Source organism: Harpia harpyja, chromosome 5 (genome assembly GCF_026419915.1).
Source record: "Harpia harpyja isolate bHarHar1 chromosome 5, bHarHar1 primary haplotype, whole genome shotgun sequence".
NCBI lineage: Eukaryota > Metazoa > Chordata > Aves > Accipitriformes > Accipitridae > Harpia > Harpia harpyja.
The window spans coordinates 10,224,038-10,240,269 of NC_068944.1; the positions used below are offsets into that span (position 1 = coordinate 10,224,038).

At 34.8% G+C, this 16,232-nt stretch overlaps 1 protein-coding gene across 4 annotated transcripts in view; it reads right to left on the reverse strand.

Moving 5' to 3' along the window:
- Positions 1-16,232, reverse strand: part of INVS (inversin) — a 97,944-nt gene that overhangs the window by 65,670 nt on the left and 16,042 nt on the right. The window contains exon 1 of one of the 4 annotated variants that reach the window (XM_052788571.1): positions 2,364-2,497. The exons of the other annotated variants lie outside the window; for them this stretch is intronic. The gene's annotated coding sequence lies outside the window, so the exon portion shown is untranslated. Of the gene's footprint in view, positions 1-2,363; positions 2,498-16,232 lie in introns of those variants that run through there. 4 annotated transcript variants of the gene reach the window in all.

Consider the following 16,232-nt stretch of genomic DNA (forward strand, 5'->3'; position numbering starts at 1 on the left):
ACACCACAAAATTATTACAGTTGAATTAATTGCAAAGATAAAACATGTCTGTTTTTCTGATAATACACCAATCATAGCACGGGCAGTAATTATACTTTTACTGTCTTTAAATATCATTCACGTTTTAATTTTCCTTTTTAAACTCATAAATCATATTTAAGAAAGTACAGCTGGATATATAACAACCGCTTGAGAGCAGGAAAACAAATTGGATCATAGTTTATTTCCTACATATTCACTCATGTACACTGTTCCTTTGGTTTAGACCCAGTTTGGGGCAGAACGAGAACTGGAAAGGTGCATGGAAATTTAGCATAGCAGGCCACTGATCTCCTTTTCCAGCGAAGCACATTCTGCCTCAAATATACTAGTTCTTATTCTAAGACAACTAAAAAAGTGAAATAGATTGCTGTGATTTTTTAACAGTCAGATTAGATATTAAATCTTTTAAATCCAGGACTCCTTAAAAGTTGGAGTTAAGATTTAATTGTTGCTCATATCTGAAACACAAAATTGTCTGTACTTTTTAATAGTGACATGTGAGTTTCTAAACTCAGTATAAATCTACACATTAACAAATAATAAATTGTATTGTGCACTCACTGAGGTGAAATATGAACAACATGGAAGTAATTTAGATATTAACTTAAAATCCAAGCAGAATATAGCAGCCACTTTGCACTACATTAGCACGCTTTGCCAACAGACTAGCACAGATGCTACAGTCGAAGTTGAGAACAGCTCTTTGTTGTTAGATGCTTTCAAGAAGCACTGAAAGTCAAAAAACTTGAACTCCTTAATTGCTATCTAAGCCTTTAAAAGATAAACATATCCATGAGCTTTCCCTTTAAAGCAAAAATGGCAACTGAATTTAACCTGCTTATGTTCACAGAGTAGAAACTGCTGTCTTTGACCTACTCAATCTTACAGAAGATAATCTTACTATATACACAAACATACATACTCACTCTCTCTCTTTCCAGTGAGTAGGTGCTGAATAGAGGATGCTTCACCCCACAGATCAACTTGGTCACAAATTTTCAAAACCTGAGAATTTTAATAACTTTGGAAAGAAAAGGGACTGTTCATGTGGTTTCTTCAGAGGTTGTTTCATCTATTAGTATCCCTTTGAGAAGCAGCACATTCTCAGAACATCAGAAACAACTTAGAATGACATGGAACATACGAAGGACTTTCTGTCACCAACACCTGCCAGTTTTAGTAGCTTTTCAGTGAACAAACAAAGCACTTACCAAAACCAGAAGCTGTGACTATCATACTTCTAATTTGATACATATAGGAACAGGATACTGTTCCAAAAGCAAATTAAATCCATACATCAAAAGGAGCATTTTGATATGCTTATATTATCACCTAACTGCCAGAAATCTGACAAGGATTCTTCAGAAGAAAAGTTATCAAAATAGAGACTTGCAAGTAGATATATTAATTAAATTGCAAATAAGGATTATTTATATTTATAAATTAATTTAACACTTGTGTTTTGAAAAATTATCTATGCATGAAATAGTGAAACTTCTTGATTTCTAATGCACTGAAACTGAATTCATATTGCCTGGTTACAACAGCTATAAGCCCTGTAAGAGCTACCCTTTAAACATATATGACTGCACCATTCTTACACTCCTTGAATATCAGTAAATTTTTTTTAATAGTTCATGAAAAAAATAAAATAAAATAAAATCAATATAGCTACTTAGAACCCCAATTTCTAGTGAAAATGAGTAAAGTTGCCATCAAAATAGCAGGCTGTCTCTCTGATTATCACGAGCTATATTGCCATACAAGTTCAACACACAGAATATTCTTATTTGAGCAAATAAGCTCATGATCAATTTTATATAAGATTTTCAATATGTTTAAATGTTAATACATTTTAATATATTTTAAATTTCAAATGCTATATCAAGGATACACAAAATTAGAATCACAGACAAGCTCCCAATAACTTTTTTCCCCATTGATATGTAAACCATGAATGGGGAAGGAAATTCTATTTTATTCATGAATCTTAACAGTTGGATCAATCATTCTTCATTAAAACATGGCAGATGCAAAAATATTGTCACTGTTGGATGAAACCACACCAAAAGGGAAGGTGAATAAATCAAATTATTTTACAAATTTAAAAGTAAGCTGATCACATTCATCAATCTGATTGCAAAGTCCTACAGAACAAATACAGTGAAGTGTTTCTATTAAACACAGCAGTTATAAGGACATTCTCAACCCTTTCAAATATTCCCCTCAACCTTTGAGACATATGCTTGGTACACTGGGCAAGAATTAGACACTGAAGATAGTAATTCTTAGCTCATTTTTGCTGCATACTGTCTACTCACCGTGGTAGTCTATACTGACTATTATAAACAAAGTCAGCAGAGGTAGTAGAGAAACTACTCCTTCCTATTCTCTGCACTCCCTAATCAGCTTGCAGAATATAGTCAGAAGACTTGATTTCCACACGCATCTTCAGTAAAGCTGCTGCGGAGTGAATGGAAACAGCCCGTCTCTGAACAGACAGATAAAATATAATAATGTAAATTTTATTAATTATAGGGAGTTAAACCAGTATTTCTTCTAGCTCTGGAACAACTTCAGTCACAGCTGGACCAGTTTAATTCAAGAAAACTTGAAATCAAGTGTTTAGGTAGTTTTAATTTGAGCAAAACTAAGAAGTTAACTCCTTGATTAAAAATGTAACTGAAAAATAAAAGTCAGTAAAAGAAAATCTTCAGGATTATTGTTTTAGACATAACCCTTAACAGTCAACCATTGAACTACAGCTTCAAAAAAATTCTTTAAGCTATTTATTACCTCTGCGTGGACAAGGATGATGCCATGTCTTCTACCTAACAAACCACTGGCGGATTTAAATATGTGATGTTTTGCTGATCCTTTCAAGTCAACCACAGCAAAAACATCACTGATTTTGACATTGGGTTAATCTCACAAAGTACCCTTTTAGCAACTTTGTCAGCAGCATCCTAGACTCAAAAGTAAAACACTCAACTGGAGAGAACCCCTCAGCTGAATAGAAACCTTATTTACCAGTTTCCAAGCTGAACATGTTCATCTGTCTGGCAAAGCATCTTAGGCAATACATCAGACAAGAACATCAGTACGACTTGAGGCCAGTTCTGACTATCAGACATTTTGACTGAAAGCAAGGCGGGGTCTGAACTTGGAGCACTTCTCCCTAAAGCCTCTCGCAAGATTGGCTTCAATATCTTGGTTTCCATAGGAATAGACAGAACTATCAACTGGCACACAGTCAAAGAATACAATAGAGAAGACAACTGACGAGTACTGTAAAAGCCAAGGTAAAACTGTTTCCCAGCATAAGTTGAAGGAAAATAGGTGTTTGTATCTTACAGCCTTTGACCTCATGTATCCATGGTCTGTACATGCTGTTTCTGTGTAGTGTTCTTGGCTCTTCAGCACTAAATTTTATGGTCTACCTATAGAAATTAGTGGCTTTCATGTAAAAAACACTTCAAGGATGAAAATGCAATTAGCATTCTCATTTCCAGTTGATCTCTTCTACTGTTACTGAACTTGTTTTCCTGTGGTGTTCTTTTGAAGTCATTCAGGCAGAAGTACCCACAACACACAATCTCTGGGGATTTACAAGAAAACCTGAGACACATCATGCATGTTTACAGGATCACTGCCCACCTCTTCGTAAGGAATCAAAGACTAAGTTTTCAAAAAATATTGTATTTCAAAAAATATTGTGATTTGAAAGATTTGGCAGCAAGTACTGACTCCCTCCTCCCCCAAAATACAAGTACTAGAAAATATTTACTACATTCATTTTCTTCATCTTAACAGCTTTAACTTGAACAGTCTTGAACTAAGAGTAGTGTTAAAAAACTAAGAAAGTTTATCCTGAAATATGTCTGTCTTTTTAAAAATGGCATTTTCATATATTCACATTCTTCTCAAATCCTAGTAAAGTTTTGATTTATGTCCATAAGTATAATGTTCTTTCCATTTTTAGTAATTATCTATATACCTCACATAACTGATGTTTTGCAGATGTCCAAGTCTCTTATTGCTTAGTTATACATACATTACCTAATGCCTCCTAAACTTCCCACCTCTCTTCCAGAAACATAAGTTAGGATGGTTGCTCAAAAGCATTTTAGCAAGACAAAAAAAAATCCTCCATAATCTGCTTACATACAGAAAAATTTAAATTGTATAAGCTCATACTTTAAGAGGACAAAACCTATATTTAGATGGACTTCATATGATCTTTCATTCTTCTAGATATGTTTCTAGGCTATGTCCAGATTTCTATTTAAAATCTAATAAAAATGTTATAAAGAACAGTATTATCCATGACAGAATTCTACCTGAAAAACAAGTCTGAATGACAGCCATCAGTCCAGTCAAAGTCCTTACTTTTTATCCTAACTTTGTGCAGTATTGTTTCATTCTGGAAGCAAACTAATTGCCATTGCTACTCAGCAGCACTGACCAGTACTGTGTCACTACTGCCTTGTACTTCTTAATTGCACCCCTCTAAGGGCTTGTGCAAGTGATGTCCTTACAGACTGCTGGAAGCAACAATGCTTGCAAAATGAAAACTTTGCATATATACTCATTTTTGAGCTTATCTTCCCAGAATTTTTTGTTATTATTCTAGCTGCTGTTTTATCTGAAAATAAATCCATGTCTTTTAATTGATTTAAATATATTTCAAACCTCTTAAGTCCCGTAACAAACCACTGTGTGAAATAGTTACAAAACTACATACCAAATTTTATTTTATGAGAAAAGTTCTCCAGCCACAGTGAAGTTTCCAGAACTATTACAGAAGTAGACAGACAACCCATAATGACAATAACCTGCAATAAAGGTAGGTTTACCCTTACTTTAAATAATCAGAGACACTTGAAGCTACTTTTATATACTGCAATATTTTATAGCTTCTATAGACACTACAGTGACGTTTGAGATTTAAAATGAAGTCATAATCTCCTTAGAGTACTGGTAAGTAAATCAAAGCCTAGTAAGCTACTCAAACTACATCCCAGCAGTAATAAAAGTACTAGATTTATTTCTCTTTGTTCAGACTATAGGCAGTTAAAATAACAATTCAAGTTTGGTGTTTCTTAAAATCTTCCCAAATCTAAACCATACTAACAGAACATTAAAAAACATGTCCTATGTGTGTGTATATATATATATATTTATGTTTAAATGTTCCCATCACAAGGCTGAACATATACAGATGATATTCATAACATAAATCACTTAATATTGCAGTAGAAATCATTCCTCATTAATAAAAATTGGTAGCTTTCTTCAATAATTCTTCATTCTTCATTAATAAAAAAACATGTAACAAAAAAGGGTTCCAAACTGCTCCACAAAGAGACCAAAAAATTATAATTTTAATAGGTAAGTTTAATTAATTTTGTATTTTATGAAATGCTGACATTAGCTGTTGCTTTCCAGGAAACAACAGAATTTGCTTACGTAGTTTATACATATCCATTCTGACTTGAGTGTGATTCACCTAATTCTCTTTAATCAACAATTTAAATAACTGTTTACAGACAAAGAGAGAGACAAATGAAAGATTAGTGCTCCTGGAGTTTGTGGCTGGCCATAAGATCTGAATTTATTTTTCAAATACCTTCTATAGCAAAAGCCTTGCATGCTGAAGACATCCCATCTAGTATACTATCGATTCAAATGACAAGCCTGAGCATCAGATTAAGGACGTGTCAGACACCTGATAGAAGATTCCTGGAGAATTCAGCAGAAAGGTGTCCTGTTTCAAAGTGATCTATTGCTGGTACTACATTTATTGAAGTGTATGTGGAAACATTTAACACAAAACTAATTCACTTAAAATTAGAATAACATTTATAATCAGTGAAAACAAATACCTTCACTTTTTACTACAGAATACCTGGAAAAAGTCACCTCATTCAAACAAAAATCACCAAACAGCTCACAAAACTGAACTAAACCAAACTGATGAGCTAATACTAGTGATAGTCCTGTTTTGTCAGTGCCAAATTTGGACACAAACAAATAAGTGGTTTCTCAGTCCCAAGAACAGTATTTCTTCTTGTAACCATTAAAGATCAGTCGTGAGGTCAGCTGCAGAGGTGCAATTAATGCAAGAATGATGTTTTAGAAAGGACACTCAAACAGGGAGATGTTTTTGGCTGTAAAGGTATTTTTTAAGTTATAGACTTAGCAGCAGACATCACTGTCCTGGGAGAAGAGCTGGGCAAGTCTCTTCCGCACCAAGAGATGCCACAATGCTAAACATGCTAAAAGAACAGCAATAAGTGAAACAAAATTAAATCTATTCAGATCTGAACCATAACACTCCAAGTATAGTTAAGACCATGTTTAAAAAGAATCCCATTTTCAAGTTCAAATGCTAGAGAAATTTCCACCTATCCTTTGAATAAAGCAAAATGAGAGAGAGGGGACAGCAATTTGATAACAGTACGTACAAGAGAGCTAGCAGTTGAAAACCATGATAAGCAAGTCAAACATCAAGCATTAAAACAGCCAAACATGAAGCAACATGGAATAACATTCTCTAGAAAAAGCATGGCTCATGCCTGCACAAAGTACTTGCCTTTGCTGGGCAAAATTTTGCCTAACTGTCCTAAAGCACATCTGCATCCTGTTCAGTTCTAGTCCGTCTTCCCAACAAAAATCTCTGAGTTGAAGTTATATACCAATACATTTTTTTAGCCTTAGGTCCTCACTTAAGATGGTTTTTTAGCACAGGATCACTTTACCTTCTCATTCTTGGTAACTGATATTCTTCATGAGCTAATACGAATTATTTTATTCATTGATAGTAGCCAGAAAAATTATTGCTATGGAAGAGGACTTAGAAAAGTTCAGAAAAATTAACAATGGGTAAGTCATCAGCTCAGAAGCTCTTCCAAATTTTACTCACAAAAGTACCACCGTGAATTTGATAGATGAAAATAAAGTAATTCTACCAGCTGGCTGTACAGATTAAGACACCATTTAAGACACCATTCCATATGCTATGCAGAATTAGTTCCTTTTCACACAGAAACACAACACAAGCAGAGCTTCTCTATGTTCTGCTACCATGGCTTGCACTTGATTCATATTTTCAAAATCTTTCAGAAAGTCACTGCAGTTGGAGACATTTCTTTTCTTATTATTTTTAATGACATTTCAAATGCTTGAGATCAAGACTGCTCAACAGAGGCACTAGTATGATAATACAATATCCTCTGGCAGCTTGGATCACGAAAGCTTATTTCAAGCACAGGAAACGTGGTAGAAGAAGATACAAAGCCAAATGGAGGAAGGAGAAGAGTTAGCACAGCAGAGATGCAGAGGAGTGAAATTACATCGTGCTTGAAAATGAGAGAGAATAGTTTGTACAATGAAAATAAGTCAATTAGGTTAATGAAAATAGCTGTGACATTGCTGGAGGAAAAGAGAAAGAAAACATCACTAATAGTGATGTTCTAGCTAGACTTAGAAGGTGAGAAAATGGGGAAACCACAGATCATTGACATGGCAAGGAAATTATCTAGAAAAAAAATAGGGCAAGGATTTTGGTAGCAAGTGTTAAGTAAAGCTCTAGAAATTAAGATACTGAATTATGACATACTTCTTATCATAATGAATAAAAACAAAGCAGGAACTTGAAAAAAAAAAAAAACATTTTTCAGAAGAATGGACAGGTTTTCAGTAAGCTAAAAACATAATTTAAAAATCTTCTAGTAATAAATGGGCCTAGGCTTAATTTATTACCAGGAAAAAGCTCATTTTATCACAGTGCTTCTATAGAGCAGACTACAACACAGCGTAGAAACACTGGGTCAGCTTCATGGATATTATGGGTACTGAAGCCAGCCTGGCCACAGCAGCATAACGCTTCTCTTGTAGCTCAGCAATCTCAGCTATCTTCAATACACTTAAAGCCACAACAGCAGGCCATGATCTCAGTTCTTCATCTGTCCTTCCTATAGCTCACACTGGAAGGTTAAATGTGATTAAATCAGATTATACAGACTCAAAAAAAAAAGTCAAGATCATGAAGTCAGAGTTGGGGAAGCAATGAAACAAAACAGGGAGAGAAAGATGAGGCAGAAGAACTGGATTATGTGAAAAGTTTGAAGTTTAGTTCTGATAAAGCCTAGACTAGAAATGACAGAGGTACAATACCTGTCAGATAACTAATTGCAAAAGCAAAAATGATTCAAGACTGATGAATCCAGACTCACACACAAAGATGGGTCTCCAAGAGCATGGCAGATAATCTCAAAGGGGAAAAAAACCATGATTTTTGACACTTCAGCCACTGAAGCATGGTAACAGACAATCCATTCAAGATTTCTGCTTCTGAAATACTCACACCATTGTCTAACCTACAAAGATAAACCTGAGATTAAGCATGGGTTTGCCAGTATTTACAGCAGACCACCAGTAAATACGATGTCATGAGTCCAAATGGCCATCAATAAGGGGAGCAGCAGGGGAATCAATCCAAACTGAAACACCAACAGTAAAACCACCAGTTTAGAATAAATGATCAAACCCAGAAAAAAAAAAAAGGAGATTTAAAAAAACGTACAAGCCTATAAAAAGGAAGAAAAATATAAAATTGTCTTTTGTTTAATTAGCTGATACAAAATAAAGGGTGCTTTTTCCCCCTCTCTAAAAACTTTACTATTTCAAGGCCATCAGCAGTTAAGGATGCTAGCTCCTTGTAAGAGGTGGCCAGTTATATTGGTAACTTTGCCCCAGTACTATAGATCTCAGGGAAAATGTGTTACTTAAAAAAAGGAAATACTGGTATGGTTGCAGTTAAGACTTGCTTTGAAAAGCATGACAAAATAAGATGACAAATAAAGAAACCACTATTTTAGTAATTTTATAAATAAACAAATCCTCCTTTAAAATCTAGTCCTATTATTTATTCTGGTAAGGTAAATAGTAGTACTGTAAACCTTCTGAGACATTAATCTGAAAAAATTATTTGTTCTACTAGCATACTGGCTCTTTCATTGGATTTATCTTCTTTAGAACAACACAAATCTTTCTCCAAGAAACAGGCAGAGAGCAAGGGATCAAAAGCAACAGTAAGAAAATACAGACAAAATTCAGCTGACAATTTTACAGTCCAATGCTGGACTGGGTCATAGTACTTACTCTACTTACAGCAATGTTGAAACAACTGTTTATAGCTCAAAAAACATGTTGGTACTATCGGACAGCCAAATCTTTACAACAAAATATTAAAACAAAATATTCAGTTTCTTTATAGCTTCTGCTAAGTGATTCCTTCCATTGGTGGATATTTTCCTCTTCTATGTCACAATCTTTTGCATTTATATTCCCCATCTGAGTAGTTAACTGGCTTTTTCTCAAAACATAGAACCAGTCTGATTTGGTATCATGCTGCCAAATCTGTTTCACATAAATTCTGTCTCTGTGTGTGTGTGTGCGTGAGAGAGTGATACAGAGAGAGCACACACCATGCACCCTCATTAACTGGAGAGATATATAATTAAACAAGAAGGGGTTAAAGTGTATGTTAGCCTATTCTACTTTTCTATCTATTACTTTTTAAAAAGCTTTCATATGTCTTCTTCCTTGTTTCTGAAAGCTAACCAACCCTTCTTCCTTTCAGGAAGGCTGACATTTGACAGCTTAACATAGCTGACAGGGTTACCCAACAGCCCACCCTCCCTATTCTCAATCCAATTAGACCTCTAATCCTCCAGATGAAAGGCCCAACTACTCACGTTCCTCATGACAACGACAGCTATTGATTATTTGTCACTACAGCTAACACCTTCTCTGTCGAGGCCACTCTGACAGAAGCAAACCTACCAAATTAGACAGCACTTTATCTGCCCTGGAGGCCAAATGGCACAACAAGTAAAGGCTAATAAATGGTATAAAAATGAACAAATCATAACATTATGACAGGTTGATCGTTGCCAGCAGCTTCACAGCTCAAGCTTGATGCTCTGTTAGACCTGTTCCTTCTCTTTTCTCTTCCACTCGTGCTCCAACTTTGACTGAATTAAAGGCCAGAACAATTAAGGCATTTGACCAGCAAAGATAAGCTAGGATAGAAGTATCATCAAGGGACACAAATGTCAATAGCAGACTACCGTTTGTCAATAAAAACATTCCAGAGATGCAAATGCTCGTGACTCTGCTCTCCACTAGGCTGTACTGACTCCCTTTGTACAGAGCTCTTCTCAAGCCCAGGCAGAAACTCTGTGAAAATTAACCCCAGAAAACCAAGCTTGAGCTGGGAAGCATTCTTAGCAGGCAAGGATTTGTATCATTAAAAAAGGAATCCCAATACCAAGCTACATGACAGAGAGATGTTACTGTTGTTATTCCTTTTATTATCTACCAAATATTCCTTTCTTTTTAGTGGAATGATATAAACCAGAACTACATCATTTGAATTTATCATTATAAATTTTCTTCCATTGTTTCTCAAGGAAAAAAAAAGTCTGTTTCTAGGACAATATGCAGTATCTAGTAACATAGGACCTCACAAGTCACATCACTCTAAGGCAAACTGAAAAGCAGCAACGTTTATTATTTTTACAGTGGTACTATCCAAAAACATTAACAGTGAGATCAGAGGCACAGTCCCTGAACTGAGGCTGTTTAATGCAACAAATGACAGGAAGAGAACATTAAAAAAAACCAAAATAAAACACCACAACCACAGGAACATTGTTAAGATCATGCAATCGCAAGAATAATGTGAGTAAAAATACCCAAGTTCCTGAAACAGTCAAAAAGCAATTGCCCTGCCAAAATTAATTAGTTGATTTCTCAACTATGCCAAAAAGAATGTATTTTCCAGCAAGGGATTCCTATGCTTCTGCAATTGCTTACTAACAATAAAATAGTATTAAATCAAATTACGTTAAAACTTAAATAAAATAAAAGCTTCTTTAGTTAAAGAAGACATAAGACATGAATATCTGCTATTCTACTTTGGAAAAATCTACAGTTTAACTGAGGAAAATGTTCCTGTGTAACATCTAGGTTGTACAGATATAGGAAACTACATGAAAGTGCAACACAATTCTATTTAAAAAAATCTAAACATGGTAAAAAGATTTATTCAGAAAAAAAAAATCAAATTGCATTCTATTTGTCCTCAGACCACTTTAATGTCTTAGGTTTACAAAATACTCTTGGGGATGAACACATATTTATTAATCATTTCAATCAGACACAGATGATTAAACTCTTCAAAAGATGGGCATTTCAGTAGAGTCTTACCGCAAAATATAGGTATTTAAATTAATAGTTTGGCAAACAGATCCCTTCAGATTACTATTGCCCAAAGAAAAACTGAACCTACAGAACATTTAGGTAAGTTGGGTCTCAAACTCAAGCAAACCAGTAAAAAAACTGAAAAGTTGAAATTGTAAATAATATTTCTAGGAATAAATTTATTATTATTATTATACTGCTCTAAAATGTACTCCAAATATAATAAATCACTGCAAAGAGGTGGAAAATATTTTAATTTTCAAATACTGTAGTGTACCATTTAGTAGATATATGTTTATTTACAGTGATAAAAACCTGTTTTTGATACCACATACCGCTATGTTTTTCAAGTTGTGTTCCAGGAAATGCACCTCCCTGAGAATCGTATCTGAACATCCTTTATACATAGCAAGAGCTAATCCATTAATCTTCACAAAAACCTTAGATGTATTTCTTCCTTTAAATTAGGTTTGTAACCCTCACAATTAAAATGAAATCCTTCAAAATATGGATGCAACAATGATGGCTGCCAGTCATCAACTGCCCCAGGCAACTGGAGATCACCACTTCATGTGCATGTAAAAGAGAAGGCACTACACTTGGTCCATCCCTTTCCACACAAATATACTCTACTATGTAGTATTTGCCTAAATATGCCAGAAGTGCTCCTGCTGCAAACCCTCTCTTTAAACCTTCCCCATCTACCTTCAACTTTTGCTTCTACTATTCTAAATGGGGAAAAATAGTATTTTGCTATTATGAGTGGAAGTAGATAGAAGCATTCTGTCTACAGCAGGCTATAGAGCAAACTTGTCAGATATTTATAGTTTAATGCATTTTAGTGCCTCAGCCAGCTTTATTTGTTCTCTTTCACAATCCAATCCTACCGAAAGACAATAACAGACACTATGTTTTCTGTTTAGCCGTGCTATAATTCCTTTGATGCTCAAAATGACTGCTGGAAAGTAGGTATATTCAGGGAGGCAGCCACAAATTGCAAGCAATATTTTCAAACACATTTTATTAGAGTGAGTAAGTTTAGTAACCCAACAGTTACTAAAATAATTTAAAAGTCAATTTTACATGTGCCATAGCCTCTAGAAATTCATACCATATTTATCAGTGCAGTGTGTATAGAGACAGAGTCTGATCTTTAGCTACTCTGAAATTCTGATCTTGAACTTGAAGTCAAAAGAACTACTTTGGCATGTAAATTTTTGCATAACCTTGTCTTAAAATGTGATTTCATACTAACAGAAAACCAGTGAGAAATCAGAGTCAGATGCCTTAGTATCTGCTGTGCAACTGAAACCTGACTTGTAGAACAGTACTTCCAGAGTTTTACCTTCTGGACTACCTTGAATTTACTCATTAGATAAGACTTGGAAATAAGCTTTCATAAAGTAAGTGAACTAAAGACTACCTCCTGTTTCTAATTTTCTGCCATGTCTTATGCTTGCCACAGGCTGTCTTTTCTTACTTCCTTCCTTTACCTGTATGGTTACTGGTGGGTATAAAGGAACAACCATTTTTTCTAGTTTAAGAAAAATTAAAGATCATTAAAATATACCCTCCTACTTTACACAGAATTCCTAACTGCATCCTGGATGCACTGTTATTTATCAATAACTGTGTCAGCAAAGAATTAATATAAGCTACAGAATATTTAATGCTTCTAGATAATGAAAGCCACATTTTCCCACTGGGGTGGTATTAATCTTCCTGAAGCCAAAATTAATATCCTCCTGACAGTTAAGCATCCTGATAGATTATTTTAAGTGCATATTATTAGCATCAACAACAAAACTATTGAATTTTTTCTTCTATCCCTGTTAACACAAAAGGCTGTGCTTAGGGTATTCATAGAGATTGCTACTTCCCCAGAGTAAACAGATTGCTAATAAGTGAGCATCCCCTGTGAGAAATTCTGAAAGAAGCAGGCCTGGTTTTCTCCTTATATTAAACTAGAATTACTTAATGGAAGATAAATGAAAAAATCATATAAAGGTAATTTGGGTATGTAGAAACATTTCTGTTCAGAAGCATCACATGTGGGTGTTTAAGCAAGTTGCAATTTAAGACTAGAAGCAAATTGCTACCGGAATGCTTACAAGTGAAAATGAACGTCTGTAGTTAAAACTGCAATCCCAGTACTCATATCTGTCTCCACAGCATGTTTATTTCACAATAATCTAAGTTCTACCAGCTTAAACGATCTGTACCCACATAGTAATACAATTCCTTAGTGTGAAATCACTGGCAAATTATGTTAATGATTTTACTTCTGTTGCAATCAGTCGCTGTTTCAGCTCCCACTAAATTACATCCATGTTCATGAAGTCAACATTGTCCTCTGAAACTCCTATGACAATCTTCACAGGTGCACTCCTGCAATAATTTGTATAATTTTCTGGTGGGTTTAGGTTTTGGGGGTCTTTTTTTTGTTCGATTGTTTTTCGATTTAAATTTTCTGAAGTTAACGACTTGACCTTTTTTCTTTTTTCTTCTTTTTTTTTTTTTAAGGGTGTGCACCCTTTCAAAATTGCTTAGGACACCTGTCCATTTAACAAAAGAGACCAAAACATTCTATCTTTATAGTGGAACAGAAGGAAACCCAAGAATAAAAAACAAGTAACTTCATTTACATGGCCTTCTGCCTACAAAGACTGAAACATCTCCATCATAAGGCTGATGAAGAAAAGACAGATACTACAAAAGATCATGTCAATGAAGATTCAAAAAAGATGACTTGCTAAAAAAATGTATGCCTTGGGTGAGATTCATTTGTCACAATTTAGACATCGACATCAAAACCTGCATCAGTCTAAAAGGATGACTCAGCTAGTCAGTGTGTCCTAAGGTACTTATCTATACTTTAGGGTGAATGAACTGGACCCTAAAGCGCGTTAACTTTAAAAGTAATCTAGATGACTACCTCAGATGTAGATGTCTGCAATGTAAATTTCTACAGTTACATGAGATTATTCTCACCCCATCGTCTCACATTGCATTGTAGTATATTTTTAATATTTTCCATTAAGAGAAAAGATGTATTTGTTACATTTAAGCAAAGAGTTTAACTTTCTAACACCTATTCATGCTAAAAATCTTTTTTAGACCAACAGATGTGTAAAGCTTAAAAGCTGTAATACAAAGGATGTCTATCACCAAATGGAAAACTTACCATTAAGAACATAATTATTAACATTAAGCAACCACTCATCAAAGGTTATCATATCAACATATAACCACAGTTGTTTTCAAAAAGCATTGCTATTTCAAGTAACATTAACAGCTGAAATTTCTAACCCTACATTATTAACTTCAGGAACTTTCTGCAAAGAAAGCTGTGAGAACACTTAAGCTTAATCTGCTATCAAAGAAAGGTGGCTAGGTGGACCAATAAGTAAGGGAATATCCTAACTCTTACTTCTTGCAAATAGCCCAGAATGTCATTAATGAAGTCTGAGACACAGAGGTTACGAGAACCCTTTGTTGAGAACCCGATACATCTTTCCAGGTAACTACTGTTTTGTAGACATGCGCCAGTGACAAAAGCCATTTGGATGAAGCATGGCAAGACAAGGATGACATAACAACTTTAAGTTCTGAGACCTCAGTTTCCTCATTAACTGGTAATGATGACCAAGATATAAAAACTGCATTACACAGGGTTACTGAAATCATCAAATCACCTTCACTTTTTACCTATGTTGAAACCCTTGGAACTGAAAGAACATGGAATAGCATGGGTCAGTCTGCCTTGCTATGCTATCAGAAATATTTTTGATAGAGACCATGAACAGCATTTATATCAAATACAGAAATTTTGATACTGTTTATTGATATCCAAAGCAAAATAGAGCTATTTTGACAACTCACAGTTCTGATAGATGGCTTCTAGGACACTTGTGGGACAAGAAGCAACTTGAGTGCACCAGAATACCTGGGAGGAGATCAACTACACAACCGCAAGTAACAAAGTAATTCCTTAAAAAGGAGTTAGAGGTGCCATTACGAAAAGATGAAGGATTAAGAAACTACTGTGAGACTGTCGTGTCAGATAATGTTTTGCATGACCATATGGGTAAGGCTGTAATCTTTAGCAGTAATTTAGGAAGAACTCTGTATTATCAACAAATGAGAATTTGAATTTTGAACACTGGATGTGATTGTTAGCATTTTGAAGGACTGGAAGAAATGCTTTTACAAAATAAAATCCTTATGCAACAATAATAAAAAACATGACAGGAGCAAAAGTCTGTTATTCTGCAGAAAATAGCTGGAAGTATAAAACTTGCAGAGAGGTAGAAGTTAAAAATAAAAATAAAAAATAATAGAGAGCTAGTATGTACATATGTGTATGTATACACACACCCACCGAGTATAACCAGGTTTGTAAATCACACAGGTGCAGTCAGAAGCTAGTTATGCAAGCGTTAATTGAATAATGTTACAGCTGTTCATTTAAGTCCTATCCAACCAGAAATCCATCCTAGAGACAAAAGGCAATTACAGTCCTAATTCATTTTACTTAATACTAATGATTTATGACTGAATTCTGGGCTATGCCACATTTCTGAATGTTTGTTCTGTAACAGGGATTAAGAAAACCATACAAGCTATTTTACTAGGACTGAAAGATGTGAACTGGCAGTCCTTTTATCAGTGACATGTCCAGACAGAAAAACGGAACAGTTTCATCTCAAGTGAGCAGGCATTTCTACCAATACCTTAGCACAGTTATTTGATGCTGGAGAGAAAACAAAGAACCTTACATTGGCTGCAGTTTTAGCTGATACTGAGGGAAAGAAGTATTGCAAGATTCTCTGCATCCTGCAGAGAATGAAACCAACTTTTCCTTCGATAACCAGGATTACTAATGGGAGAGTCACCATCTTGAATCTAAACACATGAAT